Consider the following 21,808-nt stretch of genomic DNA (forward strand, 5'->3'; position numbering starts at 1 on the left):
TAAATGTCATGTGACTGATCATTTAAAATGATAAATCCTTGCAGCATATAGGGAAAATATGGCAGCCATAGTTTCTGTGAGCTGATTTCATTGTTGGATAACAAGTGACCTCACTTCGCCCAGGTTCAAGGGTTATTTGCTCCCAGTAGTGAGTTGCGTTTCGTCAGTCAGAGAATCAGGATGCTTTCCGTGTGTGGGAAGTCCATAATAACTTTAACAGAGGGGTTTGGCTCATGGTGTAAACATGTATTCTCTAAAACCTGTTTTGAACTCAGTGTCGTGATAATCCACAAGATGCTGTCATCACAGAAACTTGATATGTGAAAAAAAAAAAAAAAAAAAAAATTTAAATTTCAAGACCTTGGTTTCTTTTGCTCTTTTGGGGGGAAGGTTGGCAAGTAATGTTTTGGAAGAAATTGAGGTGGGAAACTGGTCTTAAGGAACAGAACTTTATTGACAGAATGTCTTATCAATTAGTAATCCCACAAAAAACAATACATTTGCCAATACATTCAGTAAAGTTTAAAATTCTAACTAAAATAAAGGAATTGTTCTCGGTCAAAAAAGTAGTCCATTACACTGAAATGTTCTTGTGTGAAATAGACTGAAATTTAACTTTAGCGTCCCTACTTTCCATAAATGTCAAATCTTGTGAACTGATGCTGTTGCATTCATAAACACCTACTGTGTAATTTAGTGTTCTGGTTAAGGCAATGTGCTTATTATATTATTAGAAGATAGGTTAAATGACTGAACATTTAAAGATTTTGTGTAACATGAAGTGATGTTGTTTCTACAAGATTGTCTGTCTTTCTGGTCCTGTGGCTGTGATACCACAGCAAAGTGACAAAAAGATAAGCTCACGTCTGAATAATTCTTAATGATTTAACAGACACGTTTAAATATTTTGAACGCAACACTTTGATAAATCTGAGCGTCTGTGCAAAGAATTAACATGATAAATGTATTAAATAAGTGACTTAGGAATAAGGAATAAAATCCTAAAACTGTTTATTTCCAGAATGAAGGTAGAATATCAATGCCATCTCAGACTTTTGGACTCCACTGTATGTGATATTCAGGAATTCAGGCTTTTCCAGATTTGATTACACCATGACTCTCACATGAGAAAAGGAAAGAGTGATGAAAATACTTTCCAGAAGAAAGAGATCGGTCTCTGTTTCACCTCAAGGCCACTGCATTCACTAAAACTGAGCACAGAAGGCCCACGGTTCACCGCACAAGCCCAAACAAACAGAGGAAGAGTGCAGAAGAACAAAGAGAGACAGAGGAACGCCAGTAGCCTGATGTGGGTTGATCAGTGTCAGTGGCGAGTCAGTCATCCAGACCTCTGTTTCATTTAATGTGGGAATTCGGAGGGACAGGGATAAAGAGAAACAAGGGAGAGAGGAAGAGGTGAAAGAGTGCAGTCTGATGAGAGCTTCCTCTGGGACGCTGTGTGTTTTCCAAAGGAAGCACATGAGGGCTAATCTCTGGCCCCTGGAGAAGACAGCAGCTCCTGCCGGCCCTCGGCACATTGTTCCGTTATCATCAGGCATGGCGGATGAGTATCGACTCATTCAACCTCTTGCTTATCATGAGATTTGGTCAACAACACCCAAATGAACACATGCAGTTTAAAATTTGGAGATCTGACACACACACACACACAACATGTGTGTTGTGCCCAAGCAGACGCACATAGGCTAAAATCTTGTTCTATTCTCAGCTGCACAGTATACGGCTCACTTCCTTCCCACTCTTCCTACACTCTTGCGTGTGTTCAACTAGAGGAAGTGCTGAAGAAGACAAGGATTCCATGTGGTCAATATATACTAGCTCACGTCTTTCCTCAGGGACTCGTTCATTTTCCACTGAGTGTCCGCTGGAAGTTACATCTGCAGTGTCACAATGACCAGAACGACCTGGACCTGCTGCTGTAATCATCTGTAATTAATGCAATCATTCGTAGTCAGCAGCTGCAGAGCACAGACTGCAGTGCACTGTTCTACTTTCGTTGATTGAGTGATGTGTGTAAGGAAAGGGAGGGTTATTCATAGGCGTGTTGTTACGGAATTATTGTTTTTCAGTATGCTGAGCAGCACAGAGGGTTAAGACTTAAGGAATGTGTTTAAGGAATTGCCAGATCGATATACTTTGATGAATGGGTGTAATTATGTAATTCAAGTTAATGAGTAACTAAAGTAATTATATAAACTAGTTTTCAAAATTTGATGACTTGAAAAGCACATGCAAAACATCACAATGTTAAGGGTGTTGTTGTCGTTGTCAGGGCATTGCTATGCCATCTAAGGCAGGGGTGTCCAATCCTGCTCCTATTGGGCCACTTCCCTGCAGAGTTTAGCTTAGAGTTTAACACACCTTCCTGAAAGTGTCTAGTAGTCGTGAAGATCTTGATTAACTGGTCCAGGTGTGTATAATTAAGGTTGGAGATAAACTCTGCTGGAAGATGGCCCTCCAGAAACAGGATTGGACACCCCTGGAGTAAAGCCGGGTTCACACTGTACGATTTTGGCCACGATTTGGTCTTCTGAGACAAAATGAGAATCCTAAAAGATTCCTCTAATCCAATGCCAAAATTGAAAGTCTCTGATCTTTAGTTTGACATGTTCGTCGACATCCGCTTAATTACCTTAGCAATAAAATTTGACCTGAAGAGATCAAATTCTGGCAGTGTCATAAGATCTGACACACAGTCCTGCAATGTGGCTTCTCCTACAACAACCGTCAAATAAAAAAACAATAGGAGCACCGAACCTGATGACACAATTAGTGAGAGAACAACAAACCAGCACTTGCTTCCACACACATCGTCTTCGTTATTTCCCATTTTTCTTTTCAAGACAAGCCATGACCAAAATGAACGCTAGAGATCGTTTTTGTTTGCTAGCCAGCATTTCAATAGCGCATGTAATGCAGCTCACAGTCACAGAATGTGTCACAGATTGATGATGTAAAACTCTAGATGAGTCTTCTGCATCTCACAGTGGGACACGGCTTACAGGGGCGGTGTGGCTGCTAGGGTGTTGTGGTGGACACCCACAAGGGGGTGTATTACCTATCCACCTTTATATTTCTGGTCTCCAGTGCTCCTGTTAAAAAATTTCCTAGCTGAGAATGTAATGCTGGAGCTATAAAAAATTGGCTCCATAATGCCAACATTTTTAGGTGTTTTTCAGCACTGCCTGACCTCTCTAATTTTAATGGTAGATGGATGATTGAGAGATGCCAGAGGCCCCAGGTTCGAACCCCCATTTGTCACGGCCGGCTCTCTAACTGCGACAAAGAAGGAGACAACACATTTTGTTAACATTTGAAAAAAAGGAAATAAAAAGCATTCATAAGAAAACTCCACTGCGTGAGGAGAGGAGAGAGACTCCCCAAAGAATGAAGGGAAACTGCTTAAAACATCGGCATCAGCTCCAACACAGGCGAAACTCCTCAATAATAATTACAGATAATAAAAACAAATCACAAATATGGCCCACGCAGGGTTTATAACAATGACCTGAAGCAGTCCGAGATTTACTACGTGGATAACAGGTGGGTGATCATATTCTGCATACATCTCCGGATTGCAGTGAAGTTCAGAGGGCTTTTCATCTTTAAAATGATAAGTGCACTCATATACCTTCTTTGGGGAGTATTTTGATGTAATCACTGCAAGCCATGCTCAAATTTCTCTCATCAGTCTTTGGCATAAAAACAGTGCATACAGGGCAATTTCCAGGAATTCCTTCAGTTTATATCTGTTATCTGTTTTTAACAGCACTACTTGACCTTGAACTAATTTTTTTTCATAGCAGTGTTTAAAAAGTTTCAGTTTAAAGGGATGGTTCGGAGTAAAATCAACCTAGGGTCCTTTGCACCATGACCTCGAGCCAAACACCCTCGAGCCAAAACATGTAGTGTAACAACGAATTTTTTTTTTTTTTTCTTTTTTCGAAGTGTTGACAACTTAGTGTTAACTAATAATTGTTGTAAACTGGTACTACCAACAAAATATTAGTGCATTCCTGGAACTGGGCGTCGTTACACTACATCCTTAGGCATCGCTTTCTGCCAGGACTTTTACGCGCTTTTCCCAAATAACGGAAGTGACCTCGACGGTTAGTGGTAGCATAAGCCATCAGGCAAGTGTTATTTAATTAACTCCTGATGTACTTACAAACTTTCCAATGCCTCGTTTTATGAGTACAGAACCTATTTGTACTACTGTAGAAGTTTGGTACCATTCTGGGCATTATTAGTGGGGTAATTTACAAGATACAGCCTAGGATCCATTAGCACGTGCACTAAGCCAACTTTAATAATGTTTGACCAAGGGAAAAAATACTTCTAGGGGGGGTGTTTGACTCGAGGTCATGGTGCAAAGGACTTTTGGTTGATTTTACTCCGAACCATCCGTTTAATTCATTCAGCCACTCTTTTTACCCAGTATAACATGGAATATGACAGCAGTTCAATGGAAATTAGAATACATCATGAGGGTCCTTATTGGTTTGTTTTGCTGTGAATTGTGGGTTTACATGTCAAATAGTGTTGAAACGATGCTTCCTAGATTTTAACCGGATGACATCAGGTTTTGATGCAACACAGGCTTATTGGAAAAATGTGCCTAATTAGCAAAAATGTGCAAAACTCTATCTGAAATGATAGCTGAAATAATAGGGCAGTAAAAGGCAACAATTTTTATTCTTTAAAAAAAAAAAAAAAAAAAGATTTCAGGTGACATTTGAGCAGGATTTGTAAACTAATACATTTTGACGTTTGCATCACATAATCAGCTCCATATGTTAAGCTTTTCTGGCAGAGTAAACTTGCTCGGTACAATGCACTTGCGATGTGAAGCATTCGGGTAAGAGTTACGTGAACCATGAGTCACGATAAAAGCGATAGAAGCAATTAAAAAAATTGGCAAGAACCAATTTAATATTACTTTGCAAATGTTTCCACAGGTAAATTTTTCTAGTCAAGCTATGTTGTTTCTATGATACATTTAACAAAATAGCTTAATTTTACAAAAACCTATATACACTGTAAATAATTTTCATTTTTGCGTTTTTCAGGCCCTCTAATTGATTGAGCTCCCTCCAGCCCTCTTCTTAGAGATCAAAATGGCACATTTTTATCCTCTTTCGTGTGGCTATTAATAATATACATCATCACAGTTAGCAATGTGTCTGTCAGTGAAGCTACAAATGAAGAATGCATTAGGGAATGTCTGGTTAAGCTTGTATACACAACTAGGGTTAGTTACGCTCACTGCAAGTCAATGTGGGCACCTGTGTCTGATCACTGGAGTGAAAAGTTGCCATACGCTCACTCCATCCCTTCAATCAACTCCCCATTGAGGAAATCTAGAAAGGAAACTGGATTTGGAGTTCTGACAGGTATGTTGGGGTAATCCGGTCAGTGGGACAGACCTTCAGAGCCATTTATCAGACATTCCTTACCAGATTAGCAAGTGTCAACCAACAAGAGAGAAAATCTCAGCTGTCAACAGACTAAATAGAGAACAAGGGATCAGGCCCCCACTTGGATCTATAGTTTTTTTTTATATATATATATTGGGAACATGTCCTAATGCATGCCATATGCATCCATTTAACTTGTGTATAAATGTGTGTAAATACCCAAACCAACATGAACTGTTTAAGGAGTAGAGTGTTACGTTATCAGATTACATTTTTTAGGTGTTTTAGTGATCCATTACTTGTTATATTTCCACCATAATATAATAGTTACTAAATAGATAAATATGTAACATTACTTTTCTATTAATTTATTTACTTTTACTAATAATTTACTGAGAAATACAATTGAAAATGACTCCCTTTAGCATGCGAGGAGACATTTTTCTAACTATAAGTAACCTATGTACATGTCAACTAACTCTCATTAGAGTAATAGTAGACTATTAGGTCAGGGTTAGTGTTAGTAGAATAAGTTGACATGTAGTTGCAAAGTTACTTATAGTCAGTAGAATGTCTGTTGGGGAGCATCAAAATAAAGTGTTAGCAGATATTAAGCAGAGAGTCTACTAATACTCTAGTGACAGTTAGTTGACATGCACATTTACTTATAGTTAGTAGAATGGTGTATTGAAATAAAGAGTTACTACTACTACTACTACTACTAATAATAATAATAATAATAACACAACTAATAAGACAATTCTTGGCCAAAATGTAATCATAACAGTGAATATGGCAGTGGTCTTTTTCCCACAGGTGACAGGTGAAGATTGAGTAGATTTGTGTTTGTGATGGTGTGATGTCCTCTGAGACGTGCGAGAGCAGGAAATCAGGACGGCTGCTGTCTCTTTAAACGCCACTGCACAGACAGGATATAGCAGTGAATACAGGAAGTGAGGGCAGAGTCCTATCGCTCAAACAACACATACACACACTCATACTCAATCTCTCATCTTCTCTTTGGGGCTGTCTTTATTACACACACACATTCTCCTGTTGGTGCTGTTATCTTCTTTTCGCAGGGTTTCCTATGGATTCACGCCCAGCCAAGGTCTCAAATCATCATCATGGGACACAGCGGTGCAGGATACACGCTACATGTTAACTCCCATTATAATTATGGTCATTGACTATAGTTTAGCATACGTGTACAATACATTACTATTTTAGCCAGAAAAAAAATGGTTTATCATCCTCTAGCCAAGTCTCTTTCACACCTCTGCTCTTTGAGATTCAGATTTCCATCAAATCACAACATGAAATCAAATTAAAGGGCTAATCCACCACTGGCAAAATAGGCTTTTAATAAAACTTGGCTGTCTCTACTTAATAAAAATAAGGGATTTCTTGTACAGGTAACATGAAGAAAGACTTCACATTGTATACATTTGTATTTATATGTAATTAACATACACTATAGACAATATGAATCTAATTGAAAATTGGCATAGTTTAAGTACCCTTTAAGTACTTTTTACATGCAAAATGCACTTTTATAAGGTGTTTGAACCCAAATGTGTGTCTACAGTGTGTGTAAACAACCAACCTATAATGGTAAAAATCCACCCAATACTTTTTTTTATAATCCCCATACTTCATTAACTATCTCTCCAAAGAGTGGTTCCAGATTCCCCGCTACTCCTACGTAAGAGTAGGGAAGCTCCACCCATGACTGGTGAAGTTCTGCCCTATTAGCATAGATCCCGTCCTGAGTGAGCCGCAAAAGTCCGCCATTTCTGTTTGCTTGCTGTATCAGATAGAGATTTACAATGTCTGCGCTAAAAAATGTTCTGTTGTTGGATGTACAAACGAACATAGTCTCCATAGTCTCCCAACATCCGAGCTACTGAGGACACCATGGTTGAATTTAATTTTTGAAGGAAATGTTCCGAGGAATGTCGATAAAGTGTTATATATTTGCGCAAATAATTTTTCTCCGTACTGCTTCACCAACGAGGGTCAGATTTGGGAAAAAGTTGTTTCTGAAGGATGGGTCAATAACAACGCTTTCTTGCTCTAACTTCATATCCAGAACAAGTAAGCATGGCACTTCATATTTTGTGAATGTTTCCAAATTTCCTTTCTGGATGAGCTTTCTAGAATGCTGTATGGCTAATGTGGCTAAAGTTACCATCGTCTCTGACTGTATTCACATAGACCAGAGCTATGTCATTAATTTTATCCCCAAAACGATCACTGTCTGCGTAATTCATTAATGCACATTTATTATGCACTGTATAGTCAGGTGACAGACTATTTTTTTTACGTTTTCTGTAAAGATAAGAGAATTGTACTAAAAGTGTAAAGTTTATTTGCAAAGGCCAGCACATCGGAACAGAGCAGTTAGATTAGATTAACATGACGGTACATACTAGTCGATGAGTTGAATCAACTTAACTGCAACTACATAAATGTATCCACTAACATTCAGAAATGTCCAGGTGCAGTCTAAAAGTTGTAACCTCTTCCTGAGTCTCTCCATCAGTGTCCAACTCTGGTTCAAAACATGTAAGGCTGCACTCCACTACTGGTAATTTCTAACATTTTGGTTGCGTGAGATTCACTTGTTTTGTTGTTGCCGGAGTATTTCGAAGCTTGTGTAAAGGATCCGACTTCTTCTGGAAGGGGGTGGGGAGCAGCAGCTCATTTGCATTTAAAGTGACACAAAATCAGCGTGTTTTGCTGACACCCAAATAGGGGCACATTTGACAAGCTATAATAAAGGATCTTGGGGGTTATTTGACCTAAAAACTTAACAGACACATTCTAGGGGCACCAGAGATTTATATTACATCTTGTGAAAAGGGGCATAATATGTCCCCTATAATATACATAGGCCTAATTTCAGCTATGTTGTCCTTGTCTATTTTTCAAAAGAAAACAAGTATTTGTTGACTTTACTTGTACTATACATTTACATTTATCATAACATGCTTCACTTTCAGAACATTTACATTCACTGCTCCTGTGGTGGAATGATCTTCCAAACTCCACCTGTCACTCACAATCATCAGACATGTTTAAAACTCTACTATGTGCATTTAACACACAACAAATAACACACTTATGCTATACTTCCTTCCAAATGCTTAACTAAATTACAAATTAATCATTTTATCTTTTTTATATATCACATACTGTATGGTTCAGCTTCTAAACTAAAGTCAACTCTCCACTATTCCACTGTTATGTTACCTCTCCATCTATGATTATTTAATCTGTATCAAGGTAATTAGAATTAGGTTTAAAGTGTCCACGGTGAAAATAGAAAGGGGTGTGGTGTCCTCATTGAGCTGGGGAAGTGAACTTTGGGCCGTGCAGAGGGCCGTTTGGTCCAGAGGCGAAGGGCCAGGCAGCCATTGTCTTGGTGGTCCTTCCTGCACCTAGAGGACACCTTGTGCATGGGTGAGACGGGTCTTTTCGAGGAGATGTTTATGGCTACAGTGATGACATACCACTACAGTCATATGCAGTATGTGCAGATACTGTAAGTCCTATAAAGTACTGTTCAATAATGAATTTGTGCACCACAGAGTGCAAGCCATCATGACACACCCAGCGTCATATTACAGTGCAATATCTTTGATTTAGAGAATGAAAGTTATTTCTACAGCATCAGGATGCAGTATACATGAGTTCTGTATGTGCTGTATAGGTTTATTTTTTTTATTTTTTTGCAGACAACATTTGAGCTTGATGGTAGAGATGCCCTAAGTGAATATTGAATATCAATACATTTTTGATAAAACTGGGTTTATCTAGGGCAGAAGTCCTCCCTTTCTGACATGGGCATCACATGTACAGTACTTTAATGGCTTAGTCTTACATCACGGGCAGATAATTCAAGGTCATCAGCATAACTGGGGTGCCTCAAGGTTCAGTGCTTGATCCCCTCCTTTTCTTCATATTCACAACCTCTGTGGAGACATTCATAAAGGCACTTGAGTTCTTTTCCAAATAATATTTAGATTATACGCAGATGTACCCCACTGACTCATATCTCTGCCTGACTGTCAGTCATAGCAGCTTGGTTGAAGGAACATTATCTTCAGCTCTCCCTTGCGAAGATAGACCTTTTTTCATTGCCACCAACATAGTTCCATGATTTGGTGTTTCTCTAAACCATAGTTCTGACAAACATCTGCCATAACTATCAAAAAACACAAAATTATGTGGTTGAAACCATAGGTGCCGATTTATATTTCTACCGATAGGCGCCCACACTCCATACACTGCAAATACCTTACCAACCAAATAAAAACACATATTCTTGTTGTTTCCGCGAGTCACTCACTCGCTGTTATACCTGATGATTTTGGAGTTTATTACATAAAAAGCACAAGCTTTTGTGTCAGGTTGGTATGTTGTAATGCTACATATAATGATAGAATTGTCTATTACGACCCGTCAGGACCCAGTGTGAGAACCACCAATCAGAGGTATCTGAATCTCAATGGATTTTTTATTGGGTTAAAATTAATGGAGAATATCTCGTTTTTCTGTGGGTGCTCAACTATGGTGCATATAGTTAGAGCTACAGCTGTAGTTAGAGCCTGTAGTTAACCTATTGTCAAAAGAATAGTTTCTTGTTAGTATGACATGTGGACCAACGTCACAGAGCTAGTGGCGATAAAAAAACAACAACAACAACAACAACAAAAAAAACATCAACATAAATATCAGAGAACACTGAACTGAGAAAACCAAGGGCTTATAAACACAGGGAGTAATCAAGGGAAAACAGAACAGGTGTGGAACTAATGAGTAACCATGGAAACAAATAAGTAGAACGAACTCAGGCAAAACAAAACAATGAAACAAAATGAAAACAAAACCAAAACAGAAAATTAACCAAACATACTCCTGATTTTAGTAAGTAAGTAAGTAAAATGTATTTGTATAGCACATTTCACAGAAAGTGCTTCACAACAAAAGGAGGAATACACAACATTTATAAATACATTACAATACATAATCAAAAATGAATAACAAAAGCAAAAAATAAATCAGAAATAAACAAAAAATACACATAAGACCGGCCTATCCACCCTACAGTCTAGCTAAAATCCTCTTTAAATAGAAGAGTTTTCAACTGTGTTTTAAAATTTTCCACTGAATCCAAGCAGCGTATGGAAGAAGGCAATGCGTTCCACAGCCTAGGTGCCACAGCTTGAAACGAACGGTCCCCTCTAGTTTTAAAATGTGTGTGGGGGGCAACTAAAAGTCTCTGACCTGTCGATCTCAGACTACGTGTGGACGTACGCAGCTGTATCAGGTCAGAGATGTAAGGGGGCTCCTGTCCTTGTAGGGCTCTAAAAGACAAAATCTTTCTTATTAAGACAAATAAAAAGACTGTTACAGTAGTCTAAGCAAGATGAAATACAGTAAAAGCATGAATGATCATCTCCAATTCGGCCTTTGACACCAAGGCTCTTATTTTAGAAATGTTCCATAATTGAAAGAAACAGTTTTTAATAAGATGATTCGAGTGTTTCTCCAAGGACATGGCAGAATCAAAAATAACACCTAAACTCCTGAGACTCGGCTGAACAGACGAGCTTAAGGCACCGATACAGTATGTTGTTTTATCTGAGGGATGCTTTGCTCAGGGGCAATGATTAGTGTTTCAGTCTTAGCTTAGTCCCCCCTCCCGGAAGGCGTGTCCTTGCACCACAGATAATAGTTAAAGGGATACTTCAGCATTTAGCATTAAGCTAAGTTTCAGTAGAAAACCTGTAGTATTTTCGAATTACCGTGCTTCCCTCTTTCATATCCCCCTGAGATGAGAGATTTATGTATTTTTTGTCTGGAAAAAATCCTCCGATGACGCAAAAATCGCCATTTTGCCTCATCGGAGGATTTTTTTGGCCAGAGGCTAAAGACTACAGTCAGTAGTAGGGACTGTCCTGCATGTTTTCAACCCGCCCATAGAGGGTGGGATCTCACTCACAGAATGTACACAGTGTCAGCCATCTTTTTTTGGAAGCTAAGCTAACAGGCTCTTGTTCTGTGGAGAAAGCGGAGTAGTAGGGGTTACCATCCTCTTTTTCCCAGACATGTCCGGCCGTTGAGATCGTCCAAAGTGTCCAGGATTCGTCTTTTGCTTTCTACAGTTGCCATTCATTGTTTACATGCACACCTTTTGTTTCAATCTAACTGAATTCATTCTGATTGGTGAATCTGAATGTAGTGTTTACATGAACGCTAAACAAGTGATCAGTTGATGTGCATTTTAGCATTGCTAAGAACATTTCCACTCCTCTGTGAGAGATACGAGACCGGTCCGTCTCTCAGGTGTCGCTCATCAGTAATCCCGCCACCGGCCTTGCACCGTTCTCCCACGGCCCTCAGTCTCGTCCTGCTCGCCACAGTAAACATAATGAATGGCGACTCTAGAACGCAAAGGCCAAATCCTGGAAATTTTGGGCGATCTCAAAATCTCGGGCAGACTCGTCACGGAGACTCACGATAAAACGGCGTATTTTCAGTTTCGACTCAACTAGTAGCTGTGCTGTCCTCTGTAACCGGTAGGCGTGGCTTGGGAGTGGCCTCGTAGGGCAGCATTCTGGGAGTTGTCTTTCATCCACATAAGTCAAAAATACATTTTCTGGCTTTTCTCAGTCTAGAAGGCTCCAAATTCAAAAATTATTTCACATTTCTACTACATAAATGACCCATTTTAAATACAAATTCATTTTTCCAGAGGTGAAGTATCCCTTTATATAGAAGGGAGAGGGTACTGGATGTGGGGCTGGAGAGGGACAAAGGTGTAGTAACGTGCTCAGCGGTTGGAGACTGAGCAAAGGGATCTCCTTGCCAAGGCGGAGCTGGAGATTGGAAAACCTGGGACAGATCCACGCAGCAGAATGGAGTGAGATGACAGGGTGAGGGACGAGGGACTAAAGAGAGCAAGAGAAGGCGAGGCTGAAGGACTGTCTCACGTTGCCTGTGTCTGAGCCAAAAAGTTATGCTTAAACCAACTACAAAGACTACAGCTAACTAGCACTCATGTTCTGCACCTGTGGAAAAAAAGAACCATACCAACAGGTGGCAGTAGTCTGTATTTGTCATTCAATAAGGGAAACAGAAAGAGCCAGAACTGCAGATATACAAAAGACAAGCTCACTTACCTATTGACTTCGTTGTTTGATGGCTTTCATCGTTTCCATTTCTCTTGGTGGTTCGCTAAACTGAACAGCCAATCAGAGGGTTTTTTCTCACCAACAGGCTCTCCCATTGATTCAACATGCTCAGTTGGCCAAAAAGCCACTGACAGTAGTCCGACTAGTGCCAGCAGTGTGGAACTGCAAAAACTTAGCCGACAGACATTCAACGTCAGTCTGACATTTGCGGGAACAAAGTGTATATCACTGGCAAAGTGCATGTTTATGTGAACACCTCTTGTCTCAAGTGGCATTCTCACAATATACGGCTTTCTGTTGTCATTGCAAATAAGCTGTAGTAATAGACAATAATGTGATCTCTAATCAAATAAGTAGCAGACGTTATTACTCCACCACCTGCATGACGTCATTAACAACAGTTCTATTGTTGAACCAACATGGTTCGAATAACAAATGTGCAACAAAGTTACTTCAGTTCTGTGCAGTCATGACTGGCTGGTTAATACATATTACTACATCATACTAGGGTAGTTATGCAGTGAATTACGTCATTTTATATAGGAAACAAAAACCAGCAGAAATGCCTTTATGTGCTATCGGAATTATCACAAAGGCAAGTTAAGTCTGAAACATGAACACCCTCTCCAGTCATATTTACGACTGGGAAACTGAGCTAATTTTAACAGAGTTTCCGAGTTGGGTGGGCAATGGACTTTCAACATGGTGGAGGAGAGTTGCTGTAGTTACTGTTAAGTTTTATTCATTTTCCCCACAGCATCTACATTGCTTTCTCTTGCTGTTGCAGTCATATAGAATTATAAACAACCATTTTATGGATATTGAATATTTGAGATCTGAGACGTCAGAATCGTCACGGAGCTCTGTGAATGTATAGTGAAGGTAATGTTTATATGGTTGTCAACCAATGGGACACTACATTTTATACAAAATCTGTTATATTTATTAAATATCTTAAAAACATTTAGGCAAAAATTAACCTGGTGTCCTCCATGATTCCTATTCTTTCCAATGACAAAGCACACAAATGTGACAATATCAACAACTTCAGAAGTAGAAGTAGGAAATTCCCAATAGCACATGAAGGCAGCATAAGCCTCAATAGATGATCTAGAATCCCTGCAAAAGAGCCAGGAAGAATGAGAGAGATAAAGCCAGAGAAAGCTAGACCTTTTACAGCTGTGCTGGTGTTTAAGGTCATGGCACAATAAACCCCCCTCATTTATCAGTTCATGTTCATGACCCCTTTGTGTGTCCTCAGTTTCTCTGGGGACGGTGGGGATGGTTTGACTCATATTCCTGCAGTGGAAGCCATTTCACGGCCTGCTCCCCACTACAAAGTCACTGCCACTACATCTCCAGCCAAGAATAAGCCTGTTATTACCATATAAAAGTCTAATGTAATTGATCCCACATTCAGTTCCGCTGTGTCTCAGTGAATCTGGTAGCAGATATCAATGCACGATAGCAGTTATGCATTTATTTTTATTATTCATTCATGTTGCACAGTGTTAGTGGAGAGCCTTGCAAAGACTAAGTAATTTTGTGTTGAAATGGATGGACCTTTTAGAGCGATGACCAAGTCTAAATACTGAAAAGTGCTTTCACTGCTGTGTTCTCAATGAAGAAGACTTTTTGAGTTTAGAAAGTTGCAGTACGTTTTCATAGTACAATATATATCTTTGTTTTGTTAGGTGAATATGGTTTCAGAAACAAAGATAGCGTAGTTTACCATTTATTAAGTGTCTTAACTGTATTTATATGGTTATTAAATTGATAGATCAGTTTATTGTTAGTAACTGAAGTCCCCCTTTAGTAATAATTTTATCCCTTAAAACTCATCTTTGATCACCAAAATGACATAATTAAAAGCTTTTTCCTTGGAAAAAAAAATCTTCATGCCTTAAAAAAGCTTGAATGTAACTCTCAACCCTTCCCTGATTAATATGCGGTTCAATGAATATGCAAAAGAGCCCCGCCTCCACTCACTCACTCAGCTCAGAGATAGTGGATCTCTGAGCTGAGTGAGTGAGTGGAGGCGGGGCTCGTTGACGATCACACGTTGATCTGCTGATTGGTTGCAAGGCAACTTGTGACGTCAGAAACACCAGCGATTTCAAAGCGTGTTTTTGAGACTGTCTTTGGTTCACTGCAGTTTTAAGGAGAAAATGGTGTTGACTTTTGAATTTACACATGGTTTGTCTTAAAGCATATTAAAAACACAACATAGGCATATAAACAACATTAAAAGCTTGATTTTAATCACCGGGGGACTTTAAACAAGAAATCTGTTGTTGCCTCTAAATTTTTGCATTTAGTGAATGATCAGATTTAAAATGATGAAACAAAGTAGTATTACTTAAGACATTGTTTTAGACAATCAGCATCAGCTCAGCAACTAATTTTTATGTAAATATGGAGACAATTTCAATGAAATGGTAAAGAATGAATTACTTGCAAATAAATGGACTTATATTGATCACTAAGGAAATCGGTATGTTTTAATAAGCAACAAAGATAACTGTTAATATTATGTTTTTTTTTTTCACTATCATCATTGCCATTTGTTTAATTATACAAAATGAAATACTGTTAGTTAGAGTGTACTGTAATTATAATAGTGCTGTAGTATATAACACTATACTATAATACTATTATAGTATAGTAGTGTAGTAGTACAATAGTATAATTGTAATAGTGTTATAATAGTGTTTATTAAAATAACAATAAATTAAATGATTGAATGTCTGTAAATTTATAACAATTTACAGTCATGACCTATATTGGATGCAGTTAATGACATTTGCCACAAGTAGAGCTTATGAAACTCATCTCTGCTTTTATCCGGACCCAATGAGACTTCAACACATGTATTATCCCTGTTCAACATGAGAATCTGCTCTTTCCGAGTGAACATTTTGCAGCATTACCAAATAAAAAATAAAATAAAAAAACCTAAGCTGAATTCTCAAACTATTCATCACTAGACAAACAATGTGGATTGTTTGTGGACACGACTGATTAAAGGTAGGTTGTTTGTTCAACTATGGGATTTTTTTGGCCCTGTGGACTCTTAGAAAAGGAACTTTCAACTCACTCTCACTAGTTTATTTAATGTATCTACTAAAATTGTCTTAGATGAGAATTCTGTAATTTCTTCTGTGAGTTATTAACATTTTCACCATTGTGAAATTTCTGTCACATCTCAAATTATGTGTTGTGTTTAATAGCATTATGTGGTGGAAATGACAGTGACTGAAATAATGCGCTGCAGTGATGACGTTTTTGCAGGTACAACACACAAGAATCACAGTAGTTTCAAAAGTCCTTTCTAAAAAACAAGGAGAAAACACAGGAGAATGAGTACTTCTCTGAAGTAGGAGCTAATTTAGTTCCCCCAAAAGGCGTTCCTAGGACTAAAATAGTTCCCAGTTCCTGTGGTGCGAACACGCCAAAAAACGGGTACTTCCGCCATTAGTTCTAGGAACTATGAAAAGGTTCCTCTTGTGCGAAAGCCCCTATAAAGACTGACCGACCCCGTCGGTCCTGGAGGACAAGGCGGAGCTGTGGTGACGAGCAGCCGAGGAGGACTGAGGCAGAGCTGGTGGGACTGAGAATCAAGGCAGAGCCATTAATTTTTTCAGTAACGAGTAATCAAACAAATTACTGTTTCCCCCGTTACAACGCCGTTGCCGTTACTGATAATAAAATGTGGCGTTACTATAATTGAGCTCACTGAAGAGGTTTTCATCGGCTCTCTCTCAGCCATAGGACCTGCAAAGTTTTTTTGTCTGGTGTGTATGTGTGCGTTGGGGGGCGGGGTAGGGTGGGACACATAACTGGTGATGATTGGTGGGTGTGTGTTTGTTGGGGTGGGAGACAACCACATAACTGATGATGATTGGCTTAGGTAGAGTAAATATGACCAACCAGAGCAGGCAGAATAGTGCGCTGTGTGGTGGGTTTCCACTGTTGTTCACTCACAAGTGTCTCTCCTCGTCGGTGGCAAGCAATTCTAATCTAATGAAGCACCTCGCATCGTCACATGCCGCCAAATAATTAGTGGCTAAGAACGCAGGTAATAACGTGAGCTCCACTACCAAAGGAGGAGATGGAGCCACGACATCAAAGCAACTAAAACTAGATTTTTCTCCTCCGCAAACTCTTATCACTCAGACAGAATTAAACAAAATAATATCTAGATATATAGTTGAGGACATGCTGCCGTTGTCGACAGTTGAGTCGGATTCTTTCCGGGCACAATCATTGCAAAAATTCCCGTGAGAGAGGGGGTGGGCCCTCCTTGCAAAAATACTTTTCAAAGTACATAGACGCAGAGTATACCAGAATGAATGCCGAACTCAAAAAGACCTTTGAACAGGAAGAATATGGGCCCTATTTTAACGATCTGAAACGCAAGTATCAAGCGCGAAACGCAAGTAACTTTGTGGGCGGGTCTCGGGCGCTGTTGCTATTATACCGGCGGGATAAATGACTCTTGCGCCCAACGCAAATCTAAAAGGGGTTGGTCTGAAGTAGCTTCATTATTCATAGGTGTGGTTTGGCCGTAACGTGAAATAAACCAATCAGAGCGACATCTCACATTCCCTTTAAGAGCAGGCGCGCTTGTTCCATGGCGGATTGCTATTATAACGGCGGATTTGCCAGGCGCACACCAGGAGCGGTTCACAGCTGAGGAGACCGACGTTCTCGTCAGGGCCGTAAAACACAGAGAAGTGACATTGGGGATTGAAGAAACCCACCCAAAATAGCTTCGGTTTAGCAGGCGTATAATAATTTGGGTAAATGTGTAAGCTAGATTTATGCCTATTTTTTCACATCTTCATGGACACAACAATGATTTCCCTCGTGTGTTAATATTTTCCTTGTAATAATGTATGATTTGCAAAAATGAAAACTGCTGCTTCTGTGTAGATGAGAGAATCAAAGTGTATGCGTGTTGTGCACACGCTACATTGATTATGGCCAAGCATGCGCCCTTAAAATAGCATATGAATAACATGCGCAACGCGCCACTGACTTTAGACTAGGTTTTTCCTGGTCAGTGGTGGAATTGTTTTCTAAACCTGCAAAATAGCACCAGGGAACGTTTGCGCCGAAACACGCCTCCTCTTTTCGCTGCACCGCCCCCGGGAGAGCAAGTTCATTCCCTAGTTTACCGGCATGCGTCTGTGGAGGGAAAAGTCCATTGTGCGCTGGTGCAAAATAGGAATGATACATGCATCGGTGTACAAAGTCAATTGCGCTAGATGCAAGATAGGGCCCTATATCTCTACATCAGCCGATATTTGGACTGCACATAATAAAAGCTATCTTGGCGTAACTGCGCATTGGATACATCCAAACAGCATGGAGCGAGGGAAAGCAGCACTAGCATGCAGAAGATTCAAGGGTCGTCATACTCATGACATGATTGCAATTGAGCTTGACAACATTCACTCATCCTATGGCATAACCCATAAAATTACATCAACTGTCATGGATAATGGCTCTAAAAAAAGATACCAGCCAGTCGAAGAGGAGGATGAGGAGGAAGAGGAGGATGAGGTGACTTTTACGGACATTAATGATGTATTGCAAAACAGTGGTGGTGATGATAATGATGGTGAAATTGTGATCACTTTGCCGCCACATCAGAGATGTGCTGCACACACTTTAAATCTTGTTTCATGTACTGATGTTGACAAGAGACTACTGTCAAAACCACAAACAAAATCTAGATACAAAAGCTCTACCACAAAATGTACAGGCTTATGGAACAAGGCTAGTCGTTCAACGGTGGCTGCAGAGACTGTGGATGACATCATTGCAAAGAAGCTGCTGGTCCCTTGCAGTACGAGGTGGAATTCATTTTATGATTCCCTGACTCGAAACTGTGAGATTCGTATGGGCGAGCTGAACACCATCTCGTCCAAGTTTGGGATGACAGCCATCACAGAGCTAGAACATAAGTTCATCAGGGAGTACTGAGATTACTGTCATGAGGCCACTTACAGTAGCCTTAGACATTCTTCAGGGAGAAAACAACTGTTTCCATGGTACACTCCTACCCACACTGGAGACATTGATTTTCAAGACCTTGGACCTGAAGAGTGGCCTGCAAATCCTAGTTGACCTTCCAGAAGCAGTTGTCACGGTAAGAACTTTAATTTATTTACATATCTTTAACCAGTCACCAGTTTGGATGGAAAATGAACAGCTTTATATTCTAGGCTTTACATTTGTAATCTGTGACTAGAGATGATGGACCTGTAAAGTGTTCTGTTGTAAAAAAATAGTACAGACTAGTAATTCACAAATATAATATTGAACTGATAATAATATATGATGCTCTGTGTGTGTGTGTGTGTGTGTGTGTGTGTGTGTGGATATAGACAAAAAGTATAATATGTTCTTTGCAGTCTTATCGTTTCAGGCAATCAAAACAAGATTTGCAGAGGTGCTGGAAAGCGAGGATGCTGTCACTTTGTCTAAGTTCAAAGTACGTTGGCTTCGGACACAGGACAGGAAGGCCAAGGCCAAGGTCAAGGCAAGTCTGCTGGCAGAGTGCCGGAAACTTATCCTTGACCAAGACCAGCAAGCAGGTACCAGCACATCAACACACCACCTTAGCAGAGACTCAGCCATAGAGGATGAGTTCTTTTCCTTCGAGGATGAGGATGACACCTCTTCTACCGCTGAAAGTCAAGTCACAGATTATTTCAAATCAGGAGCACAAGAGATAGACTCTCTAAATGGATTTGCACTGATAAAGAAAATTTCACTCAAATATAATACAACAACTCCATCCAGTGCCCCAGTAGAAAGACTATTTAGTCTGGGCAAACTTGTCATCACTCCAAAGAGGGATAGGCTCTCTGACCAGAAGTTTGAGAAGCTTCTGGTTTTGAGATACAACCACTGGTTTAATAGTTAGAATGTATGGATGGATGGATGGATGGATGGATGGATGGGGAGAATGGATGGATGGCTAGGATGGTTAGATGACTGGGTTGGGTGGATGGATTGCTATGGTGGATGAATGGATGGATGAATGAATGCCGGCTTAGGAAGGAGTGTATTGATTGATGGATGAATAAATGAATGAATGTTCAGGAGCTAAAGTTGGACTAGTAACTATAACTAATTACTTTTTTAAAGAAGCATTCCCAACACTGAACATCACTCACCACCATTAAGCTTCAGTCAACTCTTTCAGTCTTTATTTAAAAAATATATTTAAATATATTGAGCTTGTGTTCACCACAGACCTTATCTCCGTCATTTAAACAAAAACCCATAAAAAAAGAATTTACTTCAAACTCTTAAAATGGGTTTAACAGCATGATGACGTAAAATAACCTTTTAAAGTTCCACTGATTCCAAAAATAAAATTCCAAAAGAAATTCAAAGAGTTCCATATGAGGAGATCTAACTTATATGACATTACTGGATAATCTTCCTGTGAAGAAGTGGCTGATACTCTAGATGATAACAGTTTCATAAGAGGATATTTTTAGGTTGAGAAGCACTGAAATAAAGGAATAATTCATCATTATTTACTTGCCCTTATGATGTTTCTTTCTTTCTTCTGTGGAAGTACAGCAGAATGTCTGAGCTGCTCTTATCTACACGATAAGAGTGAACGAAGAACATGGACTGTCAAGTTCCAAAAAGCACCATACAAGTCTCACAACTGTAGACTATATTCCGAGGTTCCTGGAATATCATAGATGTGTGCGAGAAGCAGAATGAAACTTAAGCTGGACAAACATGGTCATAATTCACTTTTATTGTTAGGAAAAGAGCAGTTTGGGATATTTTGTTAATAAAACCAAAAGGCATATTGGTGAGTAAGTGATCATGAATGATTGAAGTTACACTTCACATAACATCATAATGTGCAATTTTTCAGGTCTCACCTCTCCTGACCGGTTCTGGAAAAACATTCATCTGCCTATTAGCAGTAAAACGCTACTGGATACTAGAGAAACACGGATAGCCACGGATGCACAGTCCCATCGTTTGCTATGGAAAGCTGCAATTTTTCATTGAATAAACCCATTTGTAAAAATTTGAATTGAAGGATGTGCATGCAGGTATGCAAATGTATACATTAATTTAATATAATTCATATATTTATTAATATAATTCGTTCATTTACTCATTTATACATTTTAAATGCATATAATAGTTTATATTCGGTTTATTATAATTCAAACTCTATTTGATCATCATTGTATTATCATTATTTTTATTAAATGATCATTTAATTTTGACAGTTGTTAGTGTTTGTAGAAGAAAACACAAACATTACTTTTCATCACCAGTTTTACAGATTTTTGTCAATCATTAAACTCCTAATTATGTTAATACCTACCCTAAAACACACTGATGTGACTGTACAGTACCTGCACCACCGGATGAATAGTTTCAGCTTGTTGAAAGTCTGTGCTGCCGGAGCGGGTCTGGGATTCATTTGAGTAAAACAAACTGCAAATTGTCCATAACGTACTGTGAGAATTGCCTTGATTCACTTCGTTAAAATGGACGGAAATCCATCCACTAATTGATTGCTGCATATTCAGTAACAAAGCTGCTGATTGGTTTACTTGTGCTCTGATTGCTATTTATGTTCGGCTTTGATGCATTTCCTGCCAAGCGTTTCTGAGAGTCAGGTTTCACTGTGAGTTACTGCAGACAACGTTACTGGAGCTCCAGTAGCCAACAGTAAAAAAATCACGCTCACTTTGTATAAAGTAGAATTATGCCAATTTCTGTGGAACGCAAAATAAGATCAACATTGCATTGAGGCCCATTGACTTTGTGTGAAAAAAACAACAAAAAAAACACGTATATTACCCTACTATCTCCACACTTGAGACAAGTCATACAACAAGATGGAAGTGTGTAAATAATGACAGAATTATGTTTTTTTGGTCAAACTATCCCTTTAACAAGTCATTTTTTTGTTATCCCTTTAGCACTTTTACCAAATCAATCTAATTGCATCTTTCATTTTATTTTCATCCCAACATTTGTTTTCAATATAGCCTAGCCTAACGGCCCGTAGTCAAAGCAATGAGCTTTTTAACCAGTTTGATTTGCTTAGCTTCTTGATTGAGTCTGTCTTTTTAAATTTCACTTTAAAAGTATTTCATTGGCTAC

Source organism: Squalius cephalus, assembly GCF_949319135.1.
Source record: "Squalius cephalus genome assembly, chromosome: 7".
Classification (NCBI taxonomy): domain Eukaryota; kingdom Metazoa; phylum Chordata; class Actinopteri; order Cypriniformes; family Leuciscidae; genus Squalius; species Squalius cephalus.